Below are 5502 nucleotides of genomic sequence, written 5' to 3'. Positions count from 1 at the left end.
GAATTTGGCAGCGTTATTTGCATAGATTTTGTAATAAAAATAGACTGTCATTAAGGTAAAATCTTTATATTTTTATAAGCAAGAGCTGGTTCATATATCAGTTTGGCTTTATGGTCTAGCATAATATATACATTTTCAAATAGGCCAATGTAGCCTATATTATAAAAAAAAGTTCAAGTGTATTTGTAGAACATTTTGTTCCAAAACAGTTTTACAAAGAATGCCTTACAACACCCAGTTTATAAAAAAAATCCCCGTGTTAAACATAGTTTAACACATTAACTTTAACAGCCTTAAAGTCACCATGATATCAATATAGACAATTCTTTTTTTTTATGAAATATTGCAGCTTTCGTTATAAATGATTTATCCGTGCACATTACTATTATTATTTTTATTTCTGTGCCCTCGTATATAAAAAAAAAAATCTTGCATCTCTTCTCTGATGATGTGTTTACAGGCGGGAGGGTGGGACAACCTGTCACATTTACATGACATCACAGCAACAGCAAACCACAATCGTCCAATCAAATTCCAGATGGATAAAGTCAAGTTCCGTCCTACATTTTTTCTTGTTCGAGAAGCCGTTTAACTCATAGACAGTATATAAGATGGACACAGCGACCACATAGACTTCAACGGAGAAAAGTGAAGCCCATTTGAAGCACTCACTTCCTGATCGCCAGGCGAACTGCGCAGGCTCAAACTGAGCTTGAACACGTGAGCAACGTGTCTAAACAGTTGTCAGTCTTCTAGTAGCTGTGCCGAGAGAAATCTGAATCATTCCCTTCCGAATCTCGCAGAGACGGAGAGCGTGAGCATTAGCTGTCCATGAGCTAGCAGTAGGATCAACTTTATCACTCTCTGTGGGCTACTCCCTTTACTTTATCGAACTTTATGCCTCCACGTCCCCCCGATTGGCCGTGAGCTTCTCCGCCGGTCTATACGGTAATTTCTCTACAGTGCGACAGAGAGTCGCGTGAGTTATGACGCAATCGTTAGCCTATTTTTACAAAAACGGCTTCTACGGGGCCATAACGTAAGGTACAAGGTAATGGAGCCTTTGATACATTGTCGAGTTTCTTTAGAAATACATAATGGACAAATGGAGTCTTTGGACCCCTCAGATGTAAAGTTATTCGCTGTCAAAGTGACGCAAAAATGAATGGGAGTCAATGGAATGCTAACAGCAGGTGAAGTTCTGCTACAATGGCGGCGCCCGCGGAGGCTTCAGTTTCCGGCGGATGGATTACCCCCTTGGTTTAACTCTGGTATACGTCACAATGGAAAGAAAAGACTATCGCAACTTCTGTTTCATGCCGACTTTAAAAATGTAAACTTTTTTGATCTTTGCAGCTAATTGTTATCACTAATAAATCTGCATCAGTTTACAGTTTACAGTAAAATCAGGGCTGACATCTGGTTGATAAGGGGAGCAGCTGTGTCAATATTACAAAGCTTTAGATAACTCACTTTTAATTACCAGCAGGGTGGACTTCAACAGAGTCCTTGACGTGTACTCTCTTATGAACCAGTTATTTTATTTCACTTTACGTCCATTTATTTATACTTTATTTTAATTTCCCTTTTATGCTGTTAAAATGTATAAACTTGACTTTTATATGTTTTCATTTCAAATTTTCTTTATGATACAGATGAGATGCTCTTTCAAATACTATACTATAGAAATAACTAGGCTACAGATTGAATACTGTTTATTTAATTGTTTAATTAATGCAGTGACACTAAAAGAAATCAAACCTACACGCTCGCATGCACATCCTGAAACCTTTATTTTGTTCTTGCATGGCCACGGCTGTCATTATCGTGTATGCATGTGTGTGAGAGAAGAGACATTCTTTGAAGAACAGTGGGTGAGGGAGGCAGGGAAAGCAAGCTGAAAGAGAATTTGAATTCCATGGCAACCAGGCTGTTCAGGCTTCCATGCCTTCTGTCATCCAGCTCTATACTGACAGAGCCTGGCATCACCAGCACTGCTCTCTTGTCTGTTCGGCACAGGAGAGCGAGCGTCAGATCATTACTGCTGTTTTCCATTCAGAGCAGAGTTGTATTGGTGTATGTGGGATTGTGAATGTGCTGGTGGGTGAGTGGGTGTTTTGGTTGGTTCTGTAGCAATGTTAGGTGCCTTTGTTGTGCATATTCAATGCTAAGCCTTTTTGGGGGTTTTGGTGATAAAATATGATGAATGTTCTCAAAGGATGGATCAAGATCAAATCCTCTCATGTCAGGATGATTCTCCCTCAGGAGATGTACCATATACAGCAGTATCTGTGATGTTGTGCTGCTCGGATTCTCTGTTGTATGTTCAAAAGAGCTTTAAAGAGAATGTAAAATATAGCCGATAGATAGATAGATAGATAGATAGATAGATAGATAGATAGATAGATAGATAGATAGATAGATAGATAGATAGATAGATAGATAGATAGATAGATAGATAGATAGATAGATAGATAGATAGATATTTCAATTGGCCTTGAAGCTTATATATTTATTGTTATTTAATAAATAATACATGGCCACAACAAAAAAATCTTTTTTTTTTTAAAAAATTAAGCAATTTTTATTTGCTCTTGATAATCAAAAAAAGAAATTTTAACACCTTTCACAATCCAATTAATTACAGATGGATAAAAGTAAAGCTAAATATACTTTATCACTCAGAAATGCGTCACTTTATGGAGGTAAAATTGATTTCATAATGACTTTAAAGAAGTATTCATTAAAGTCAATAAATGCATTTTCCAGCAGTCCAAACCACACACAAAGTACAGTACAGTAAAACTAATCCCTTTTTAAAAAGATGACCGTTAGCTGACCTCCAAAAGTAATGAATAAGGGAACAAATCCATAATCTAGAAAGGATGAATCAATACACACTAATTCCACATAATGCAGTGGGGTTTGGGGCCTCGGCAGTGGTCACTGGGCATTTGCTGTCCCCTGCAGAGTTCTCACAATTGCAGCAGCTTGCCAGGAATCATTATGAAATGAAATGACTCTAGGGAGGCCGGGGTAATTAGTGAATCCACACTTCTTTGGACCTTCTTCTCTGACAGTGACACATTCATTTCCATTATAAGACAGCAGCAGATTCAAACCATTCATTGTGAATATATGGAATTTTGGTTGTTCAAATTACTAAAATAAAATAAAATAATTTATACAGGCTTTATAAATGTTGTGATATGAGAAAGAGTGATATATGTATGGGTAAATCGCATTCAAAGCTTGCCTGTATTATTTAATAATTAATGTACCTCATACCACACTATACTAATGCTGAATATGTTTGTCTGTCATTGACTGATGTAGAGTTTGATATTGATCGCGCAACCCAGCTAACCCAGTTTATGCGTCTTTCATGAACATGAATTTTTGTCAATATGTCAAAGGTGACATGGCACTGTCACTTCCTGGACCTTTGGAACTCCGGCACACAGTTTTAACCCCCTTGGAGGAGGAAGGACTGGTGCCCTTTGACCTTTTCAATAATTACAGGAGGACTGAGGAGGAGTATAATAATGGGGCACTCGGCTATTCCAGTGAATAAGGAAAGAGGGGGCTTTCCTCCAGGCCAGCTGTCAGTCATTGCAAAAGACATGTAGTCAATAGTAAATGTGCATTTTCAGCATATATGTCAAAACAACAGGATGTGTATTATCAAGGGGTTATAAGAACTACAATGATCAAACTGCGGTGTACAGTTATTGATCAAGGACATACACCAATCACTGATCGAACTGGCTTGTACAGTGGGTGCTGTTTACATGGTTGTGTAGCAAAGTAGGATTGCAAATTGATTTTGAAGTTAACTAATCATTAGAAGAGATTCCCTCAAGCTTTTCTCACATTACTGAATGTATTGATACTGCTTTCAGATTCCAGACACATCCCTTGTGCCACTTGCTTTGCAAAATGTTGACTAATTCAAAGACTATTATTGCTCATAAAGATTAGAAGTCCTCAAACTTACTACTGAATCGGAATAATATTCAATTACCCTAACAACAACATTGCACTGCCCTAGTAACCACCCAAAATATCATAGCAATGCCCTAGCAACCACCCAGAACACCCTAGCAACCTCCTTAAAAACTGCACTAAAACATTCTACAAACTTCTCATAACACTAGCGCTGGCTTTTGCTCTGGATGAGGATTCACTCACAATTTCTTCTTAAAAAGTGTACTGCAACCACATAGCAACACCCTAACAACTACCCAGAACACCCTAGCATCTGCATAACAACACATTAACAACCACTCGAAACAACCTAGCATAGTGTCAGCTTTTGCACTGATAAGCACCACTTATAATTTCTTCAGAAAGTGTAAAGCAACCACCTAAGAACTACCCAGAACACATGTAACCTCCTAGAAACGCCCTAATCACCCAGGCCAGAACACATTAGCAACCACTCACAACAACCTAGCATAGTGTTGTTTTTTGCACTGATAAGCACCACTCACCATGTCTTAAGAAAGAGTAAAGCAACCAAGTAACATCCTAGCAACAAACAAGAACACTTAAGACACCACATAGAAACTCTCTATAGCAGCCACAGATCCATAACTGCCATAAAGCAACACCCTAGCAACCAGCTAGAGCCCCTTAGCAAATGCATAGCAACACCTTAGCATACTGCTGGCTTTGCACTGACAAGAAGAACGTGTAAAGCAACACTCTAGCAACCATTACGTCCTGGCAACCACCTGCAAATCACCACTCATTTTCTTTAGCAAATGTAAAAAAGTTTAAAATATATATATAAAAAAACACACACCAGCCTTAGAGAGCTACCGCAGTTCAGAGAAATCGTCTCCCGAGGATGAGACTAATGGGTTACATTAAGCTGGATACTCATCAAATGCTTGTTTTGGCTCTTTTCCCCTTTCTCAATTAAATCAAGCAATTAGCTAAACAACTTTTATGTGAATTGCATTAAATGTTCTTTCTCAAAAAGATAGTGTTCGCAGAGATGTAAAAACGGAGTTTAAACTTATACAGGGCCTGACCTCACAAATGTGCCTTGACTTATAATGGGCCTGTGCCTTCTCTGACATTTATCAGGTCTTGGGAAAATTAAAGATCTTAAAGGAGTTTTTCACCAATTCCGATTTGCACCTTTTTTCACAACAACTGATAGGTTTGATATGGCAACGGAAAGTAAATCTTGCCCAGCAAATGAAGTATTGATTTGTGTCTCTCTGGCCTTGCTATCACCTTGTCCTCAACGCGGTTATACACTGACTTGTTTCTATGGGCTATAGAGAGAGAGGGCAAAAAAGCTACAGATAGACTGTCATGTGTCTCGGCTTATTTAGACCTCAACCTCGTTCCTACCTTTCCTGTCATCTCAGGACCTCTGTCTCTCTCAATCTCTAATTCAATTAATTCTTCTGCCGTCAATCACTGATGTTGCCAAAGCAGGTTTATCAAAGGTTACAGCTCTTGCAGTCTTCCACAAAGGACAGCTGT

The sequence above is a fragment of the Phoxinus phoxinus genome (genome assembly GCF_949152265.1).
Source record: "Phoxinus phoxinus genome assembly, chromosome: 25".
In the NCBI taxonomy this organism is placed as follows: Eukaryota; Metazoa; Chordata; class Actinopteri; order Cypriniformes; family Leuciscidae; genus Phoxinus; species Phoxinus phoxinus.
This window is presented reverse-complemented; position numbering follows the sequence as displayed.